Source organism: Takifugu rubripes, chromosome 6, assembly GCF_901000725.2.
Source record: "Takifugu rubripes chromosome 6, fTakRub1.2, whole genome shotgun sequence".
In the NCBI taxonomy this organism is placed as follows: domain Eukaryota; kingdom Metazoa; phylum Chordata; class Actinopteri; order Tetraodontiformes; family Tetraodontidae; genus Takifugu; species Takifugu rubripes.
The window spans coordinates 7,132,251-7,141,525 of record NC_042290.1 but is presented as its reverse complement, the minus strand read 5'-3'; positions in this window follow the sequence as shown (position 1 = coordinate 7,141,525).

Below are 9,275 nucleotides of genomic sequence, written 5' to 3'. Positions count from 1 at the left end.
ACCCATGGCAGAAAATGGTGCCACAGAGACACACGTGCTCATCATCACACACAGGAGCTCAGTGGGACTTGGAATGTGAGGAAACTGTGCCGGACATTTGGCTGAGCAGACACTGCTGCTATCCAAGGTTGGCTCCAATGGACGGGTATAGCCCCGGAGCTGCTGGTGCGCTCTGAATACCTTTGGATTCCAAACATAAGAAGTCGTTTTAAAGGTGGAACGATCTGTTTAAGAGAAGGCGTCAAATGTTGCAACTGAAATTCCTCCAGTATTAAACACCCGGCAGCAGAATCGGAAAATTCCAGGCCTTGTTTTGGAGCTTCGCAGCTTGAACTCCGGTTTACATTAGAATTGATGCTGTTCATTTCCCACGATTATGAGCTTCTGCAATGCCGCCGTCAGCTTTTTTTGATGGTTTTGGAGCTGGAGAGGTGGAACAAATGACAACATCAACCATCCAAGCTCATCAGCATGTTTCCAGACCCAGAATAAATCAAAACACTCGCTCATGTGCCTGCAGGGGCCCCAGAGGTGTGTGAATATTGAATATTTACAGCATCTGTGTGAACAGGGAGTTTTTGTACTAATTAAGAGGTGAAATGATTCAAAAGCAGTTCATTATCTGGGTGCCTGTAGTCATGACAACACTCTCAGGTCAGTAACAATAATAAAAGACTTGCTTTGTATTGTGTTTCCTGAATTGTAGATGCTAGAGTCCTCCACAAAGGTGTGTGTTTCTGCCTCTAACTGAGGCCCATTTATGAGGCAGAGGGAATAAATTTGGCGTATAATGAAAGTAGAACGCTCCAGATCAGAGACAAGAACATTTGTTTGGCGGCAGGAGCTCGTCCCTGCATGGCGGCCCTCAGCCCACACACGGGACAGCAGGAGCCGCGTCTCACCGGCCAATATCAAGGTTTGCCGCGGAAGCATGGGCGGATCCCGCCTAGCGCAGCAGATTCTCTAATCGCGCCTGATGAAATGTGTTGTGATTAGGAGCTGCGGAGGGGAGGAAGGTTGTCTTTGGGTGTTTGCTGGAGGCTTTGTGGACGACAGAAGACACGAAATGCACAGCAGGTTCTGGCACGCCGCCGTTTTTTTTTAGGGGCGCAGGAAGAAAATCTAATAAATGTGACAGTTTTAATTATTCGGTTGTCGTGAGTATCAAGGTCGCGCCAGACGGCGTGGAAGGGGGCGGTGATGAAAACAGTCACAGCTGCAAGAAGGAAGTGATGGAACGCCGCTGCTGTTCGGCCAAATTTGGATTTGGATGAAAAGGCCACTCAGACTGAGCGAAGCCTGCCGCCACGGTTGTTTGATGGGGGCGTTGCCACCAGATAGTTCTCGGGATTTATTTCCTGCCGGACCAGTCGCGTTTGAATGGAGATGCAGGTGAAACATCCTCATTTGGAGGAGCTACTGTGTAAAAACACCCTCACCGACTCTCCTGCCAGCTCTTTTTACTTTGTAGGGGTTGGAGAATTAACTTAAAAGGCCGACATTTGGCGCCCAAGCTTCACAAGTGAATGCACCACATCTGAAATGGATCCCGCTGATCCACCCAGTTAGACTTTGTGAGTCGTCTGTGCAAACACAGAGAGAAAATGAGCCCGGGTTTAAATTTGACTCCTAATAGAATCTGTGTCTTCCCGCTCAAGCGTGCAGCCATTACTTCCACTTTTCATCGCCCTCTCTGGATGCTCTCAATCAAGTGTGGAATCTATTAGGTCTCAGTAATGCTTTGTTCATTAGGTTTGCTGCAGACATGGTTTGAATGAGTCCAGGACCCGAACAGTTCTGCACTTAGAGAGGGCGATACGAAAGAATGGGATTTAATGGGTGCACATGTGTTCCTGAATCAATATTAATGCATTTGTTTATCACTCAGCACCGAGCCTTTAGACCACGGGAGGATAAAGAAGGATGCAGAAGGTAAAAGGACCAGAGAATGTCAAAAGTGCAGCGTGTAAACAGCTGAGAGACACAACTTGATAGATTACTGCTGGACGCCAAAGAAAAGGCTGGATAACTTTAAATGGTTGTCATTGTTTCTGTCTTTTACATGCTAGCTTGATTCATTTCAGCATCCAGACAAGCAAACACATTTTAAATCATATCGATTGCTCACTGGCAGAGGAGTGGAACAGCTGCCGTATTTATGGCAGAAATGAATCCAAACTGTGACCAAACCGTTCAAGTGGAAGCTGAGGGCTGAAGACTTGGAGTTGTGGATAAACCCCCACCACCAACAATGGCATGACCCCCCGGCCACCCTGGCCCTACAGGCCACCCTACACCCAAGGGTGGAGGAGCCCACCAGTCTACTCCACCAACCTTTCACTGATGGAGCTCTGGGATGTGGTAAATGCACAGAAACAGCCAAGTTAATGAGTAAAGCAGCCACACTGGAGATCAATCCCCTGTGCAGCAGGATTCTCATCATGCAGATTTCCTGTAATCATAGTGTTGATTGGCTTTACTTAAAATAAGAAATACATATGGATTTTAATCTAAAGTGAGCCACAAGATTGAGGAGGAGCAATTCCAAATACAAACAGGTGTAATTTAAACAAGAATCTAAACATCAGGGGGGGAACAAAAGTTGCTGGGAGAAACGCAACAACAAACAAATTGCTGTACTAAAAAGTAATTAAAATTGTTCCGTCTCAGCTACCAAACACAATCCGCCTTCGTGGTTTTGGGACATCCCTCCTGGCCCCTTCATAATTGAGCTCAAGCATTCCAGAAGGTTAAGTAAATCAAAGAAAGACGTAAAACACATAAACCCTAATCCCAGCAGGGGCATAGCAAAGCCTTAAAAGCCCAAAACACATAAAGGGAGCAACTATTAGCATTTCTCCCCCAGGACACATTTATACATCTTATCCCTCACCTTGGAGCGCGGATGCATGTCCCCCCCCCCCCCCCCCCCCCCCCTCTACTAAAGGGCTAAAGTTGACAAATTACATCAAATGACAGAAGCATAACTAAAACAATAATGCCGTCATTTCATAGAATGCTCTGCGCATCCTCGCACGTGTTCGCTCGTCATCGTTGACGGTTCAACAGACGTGGACCGAGGATGTTCCATGGTTATACCTCCTCAGACGGTTGTCTGGGATACAGGTTGTCTCCTGTAACAGAGGTTTAACTGGGCCAACATGTGTGGGGGAGTCACAGAACAGCACCTCAGGGGCTGCTAACCATTTCTGTTAGCTAGCACTGGGGCATGACCAAAAAAAAAGAAATCTTTCAATCTGCCTCTGAATTATCCGTCACGTCTTCCAGTGTCAACGCTGGGCTCTGATCCTCCTCAGTCTGACTGTGTCATCATTCTCGGTGTTCTCGACATTGAGTCGGCTGCAGCGCTGCTTCGGTGTGTCGTCGCTGTGGTGGTGGTGGTGGTGGTGGGGGGGGGGGGGGTTATGTCAGCGCAGTGCTCTGATTTATGTGTCTATGTGTGCGTGATGCACCATCGCTCACTGTCCTTGGGGGAACTTCTCTGCCACAGAGCTTCCATGCATCGCAGAACATCAGCCGTACACAAAGTCGGCGTCCGGAGGGGATGTAGGTCAGGCTGCGAATGATGCAGCAGTCAAGCAGGAGGGCCGGGAAGGGGGGGGGGCAATGGAAGACAGGTGGGAGGCCATCAGGCTGAAGCCAGAGGAGCAACGGAGAAACCAAGATGGTGCAGAGAGAAGAAGGATGTTGGTATTTGGGTCACGTGGCGCCATGGTGGTAGTCACGTCAGACCTAATTACAGGACATCGGTTGCCACATCAGAAGGCGCTGCGTCTCAGTAACATCCTTTCCAGTCTGCTGGGTTGCCAGATTTGCTTGTGTCTTAATTACCCGGCGCACTGTAAGCCTGCAGCAACGCCTCACCTTCTGCCTGTCCTCAGATAATTCCATTAGGCAGAGTTGTGACTGCGTGATCTCTCCTCGATGTCCCATCATGCGTCCACGTCCGTCCTCCGCAGGTCAAACATTTTAACTGTGGGCGACAGCAAACAGACTCCAGTCTCAAAGCGTCCCTTTACCCAGCACAAGCGGGATGGTTTTCAAACCTATTCCTACTACTGTTGTTGTCACATAACAAACACCACGGCCTCACAGCCCCTTCTGGGGACCATCTGCCACGTTTGAAGCAAGATGCTTAAAGAAGATGTTTCGATCGTAGGTGACAGAGCTGATTCCCCTCTGGTTTGATTGTTTTTTCCATCTGTAATTTTTCTCTTAATGCGTCAAACACCCATCAAGGCCGCAGCTTCACATCCATTCAGCGCTGTGAGACCTCGTGGGTTCAGCTTGTGAGATTTCTGTCACAATCGTTGTCGATCCAGCGGCCTGCACGTGGCAAAAAGGGCCACTGTCATGTGACCTCCAGCTATGAAATGAAGGTTGAATCTTATTTTCCCTTAAAACACCCACTTCTACTTCAAAATGACTGATTCACCCTCTTCCCACCTGTAGCCTGTATTTCAGGATGGTCGAGTCTTTTCTATAAGCACCTAATCTGGCACATATTATCACAAATCACGTGCACTCTTCTTAAAGCTGCTTAAAAAATGATTTGCTCTTCAGAGCAGCTTCATGGCTTTTTTAGTGCAGCTCTATATTCTGGCGCGAGTATTGTGCGAGTATTGCCGGCAGAGTCGGGCTCACTTAAACAGTATTTCAAAGCCCATCGAAGGACGTGTCTGGATTAATGCGACACATTTGCTACTCCGAGATGCCGCAGCGAGAGTTTAACAACTTCAAAGTGGCGAATACGTGTTCTCTTGGCCCCCGAGCATTGGGAAGGAAAAAAGACGAAAAATCCCTCAGTGTAGAAATGAAATAAATCAGACACCTTCAGCGGATGTAAAAAATCCTTTCTGAGCTCTCTGCTTCCCATCAGCGGTATTTGAGAGTCCATGTCGTTTATCTGTATAGGGTGTGTTTTCAATCCCAGGAAGGGGTGCCATCACGTGTGGCTTTATGCAGACGATCCCGTGTTCTACGCTTTGTGGTTTCTATACATACGTCACATCTTCAGGGACACACACCAGTATTTTCCCGAGTTTTTATTCCAGGATATTCCCTCTGTTTTTTTTCCTCCGTGCTGTATCTGCAGGGGGTTCATTCAGGAGAATTCATCATCCTCATGCACCGTGTTCATACGCACTATAAGCACTTAAAACCCCCACTTCTTTTCTTTGCTACACTCCTCACGGTTGTAATATGTGTGCTCTCAGAGCCCAGAGCGACTTCAGCAGACGGTCAAAGAGCGGAATTGAAAAGAGCAAAATCAGTGTCTGGAGGACCCACCCCCACCCCCACCCACGGAAAGGATGTCTGTTTAAGAATGGGCTGCAGGAGAGGGGAAGCAGCTTGCGCAGATCTCCTGCAGCAGGGAGATTTTGTAATCGGAGGTATGTGAGGCTCTTATGACATTCACCTGAATTATTCCTTAATGAAACACCCTTTGGAACATTGAAATGACAAAAGCTTCTCCGGAGATGATCGCCTCCGCCACTAATTGCTGCTTTGTGGAATGTTCTTTTCTAAATGGGTCAAGAAACCGACGCAAAAAAATATACATTTCCTTTTGGGAACACCATCACCAGCAAACAAATGATAAAAACACCTCTGAGGTGAATTCCACCTGAATAAGCCCCAAATTCCCTCCCCTGTTGATTGTTTGCGCACAAAATCACTTTTCCATGCTCATTGCAAGGCTGAAATGACATGTTCCAGTCGTGTTGTTCATGCACAAACCTTTTATAATCTCATTTCCTGTCATACCACGCTCCATTAATCCAACATGTCAACATCCCGTTTCATTGATTCCGACAGTGGGGGAGCTTAAGTGCTGTTATGAACGTCTCTTTCAGAGGCTAGTGGACTCTTGGAAGGACCGTCCCAGTCCTGTTTACCTACTCCATCAGCTCCAAACCCGCCTTAATGTTGCTCACATGCACCCGAAGACTCATCATCAGTCTGAAAGTAAAATCAATAGTGCCCAAGTGTCCCAGTCCTGCCTGTAAACACTGGGCCCTGCAGGGGGAAGAGATCAATGACCACACCAGTGGCAGGTGCATGATCCAATTACACCTGTGCAGTAACAAACATTCATCTTAGTTGTTGGCATGCAGGCTGGCGCAGTAAACCTCTGCCTGCCTTACACACACACACACACACACACACTCCCACTATCTTGGATTGGAAAATAGAAAAAACACATGCACAAATACAGTTGAATCAAAATAAAAAACTCAAGTTCTTATTCGCGCTGATGTTAGCTTTTTCGATTCGTGTGGATTTCAAAGTTTCGAGCTCTTATTTTTTCGTTTTTGACACGTATTTATTACCCCCCAGGTCACCCAAACAAATTGTATGAATTGTTTTAATTTCTGAAAAACGTGATCAAGACATTAATTAAGCTCCAGTTCAAACAAAGCTTATAAGCCTCGAAATAATCTTTCATTGCCTCTCCGTGCAATGATGGAATTCCCAGTCGAAATGCGACAATAGAAACAACAACAGGATTTTGAAAATGAAGCTTATCTGGTGGAAATGCACGCACACACGCATCTGTGAGATGGACGGAGGGACGGACAGACAGACGGATGGATGGATGGATGGACTCCCAGTTCGTGGGCTCTCTGTGTGGCATTTAGGATCTCCTCTCCTCTCCTCTCCTCTCCTCTCCTCTCCTCTCCTCTCCTCTCCTCTCCTCTCTTCCCTCCCTTCCCCTCCCCTCCCCTCCCCTCCCCTCTCCTCTCCTCTCCTCTCCTCTCCTCTCCTCTCCTCTCCTCTCCTCTCCTCTCCTCTCCTCTCCTCTCCTCTCTTCCCTTCCCCTCCCCTCCCCTCCCCTCCCCTCCCCTCTCCTCTCCTCTCCTCTCCTCTCCTCTCCTCTCCTCTCCTCTCCTCTCCTCTCCTCTCCTCTCCTCTCCTCTCTCTTCCCCTCTCCTCTCCTCTCCTCTCCATCTCATCTCCCCTCCCATCCCCTCTCCTCCCCTCTCCTCTCCTCCCCTCCTCAGCCCTGATAACCTGACATGATTGATACCTTCCTGGCGTGATTATTAACGAGCACGTTGCCAGTCGGCAGTGAACCCTGCGAGCAGCCCTCCTGCCCATGCTGGGTTTACGATGAAGGGAAACGAGCGCAGAAAACAACCTGATAAACGGAGCGAAATCATAAGCACCATCCCAGATGGAGCCGTTATTGCTTCAACTCTCGTGGCAAAAGAGTTCAAAGAAAAAGTCCAAAATGTGTTTATAGCGAGAACAAACCCCGGGTATTGATTAATCCGTGCGCTCCTACACAGAGTCGTGCACCAGCAGCTCATTGATTGCTCAGCGCTCTCTGTTAACCTAACAGGGGCTGTAAAAACCTCTGCAAACAAAACACAGAACAACAGAAGATTTATCTGGGATTAATATGCCGGCGGAGATCTGCTCATTTGTCTTCAGGCTGCTGCACTGTCATTTCTCTGTTATTGTGACAAAAAGTAGATCACAATCGAGGCGCTATAAAGACTTTCTGGGATTTTTTTTTTGAAATGTTCACCTGAACCGGTGGGTCTCTGTTCCTCTCAAGGTCAGTTTAGTGGAGACAAATCCAAATCAAAGCTTGCTGATGTGCGGCTGGCAGAGGATACAGCCTGGATTTGCTCTTCTAAAACTGAATCCCGAGGAAAAGCATCGCCCCTTTCCTTCCCTGCCAAAGTATATCTCTGCCCTCTTTTATGTGTAATTGTTTATTTGATAATTCAGCGGCGCTGTATTGATTTTGAGAGCCGCCCAGCTCCATTTTCGCTGGCCAGAGCATGAAGTACTAAACATCTCCGAGATTCTCCCGAATGGATCTGACGCTCAGTGGCTGCGGCTCTTTCCAAAAAGCTAGCGCAGGCAAATTGTCAGGGTGCCCATCAGCAGCCCGGGTGGTCTTCAGTGCTCATTTCTGATGAGGAATTTCCAATGTAGCCTTTTTTCTGTTTCATTTAGAATCAATGACTTTTTAAAGCATTGTTGGATGAGAAAATGAATAAGAAGCCAAATATAGAGCAGAGATTTCATCTGAGCATCATTAGAGCTGGGTGGGGGGTGGGCCCCCTCCCCCACAACCCCTGCCAGATGAAGCCAGGCAGCAGCTACAGTATGAATGAGTCATTTGCATCCAATCGGGCATCATTAGCATCCTTTACAAATCCTCAGACAGGGAAGGTTGCTTCTTTACATGAGAGATGAGCAGTTTCTCACTATAAATGCAAACAAATGTTAATGTAATAACGTCTTCAATGACAATGAATTAAAACATGTGGTACTGCTGTGAACCCTTCAGTATCCCTGCTGGCTGTGGCAGGTTTTACCACCAACAGAGCGTTTGTCCAAGAAGAAATGAACAGAGCAACTGGAGAGGAAGACGAGCAGCTGGAGTGAAAACAGCAAACCTTTCAGTTTGATTAAGTTTTGCCGTTTTAAAGAATCCAAATCCAACCGTTTGGCTCCCACACCTGAAGCGTGCATAATAAAATGACAAACGCCTATCTGTTTAAAATAATTTCTCTGCAGCACAAATCTCTGTAGAACTGTTGAACTTCGACTGGATGAATGCTTGGTCGTGGGGGGGAACAGACAAACACACACGTGTGTGGATGCCCTGTTGACGGGAACCATTTTACCATCATTTAGATAGAAAATTGTACAAGTGCAAGAAGCAAATATGTAGTCAGAGCACTGCAGAATGCAGCTATGGTCTGATGCCTGCGGGAGGATTCAGATTTGTCTTTGATGCTGCTCCCTGCAGCTGAATATGCTTTATTACATCACTCCAGCAGGAATCTGTTGTGGAGAAAAGCCGCTAAGACACGAAGGCTCCCTGTTATCTGTGGGGATGTGTTGTTGTTGAGCAGGCTGGACCTAAAGGTGCCATTGTGGCATCCATAGACCCGATTGTTGTCCACTGGGCCCGGAGAACAACAAAACTATAATAAAAAGAAAGAAACATGGGGAGTTCTGCCAGTCTCGGGTCCAAGTATGGGGAAATCTAATGTAATAATTTGTATTTTGATTTATGGGGGGTAGTGTTGACAGGCGCCGCCTGGGACTCCCGGTGCCAGCGTTGGCCCCACAAGTTATAGAGCGGCCGCTGCCGTTATTTTGAAACTTCTAACCCGTGACACCGCGCCAGGCGGGGGTTCCAGAAAGTAACGGATGGAGGAGACGTGCTCTCCACTCCGACACCCTCTTTTTTCCCCGAGCCGCTCGGTCAATACGTCCACAACAAT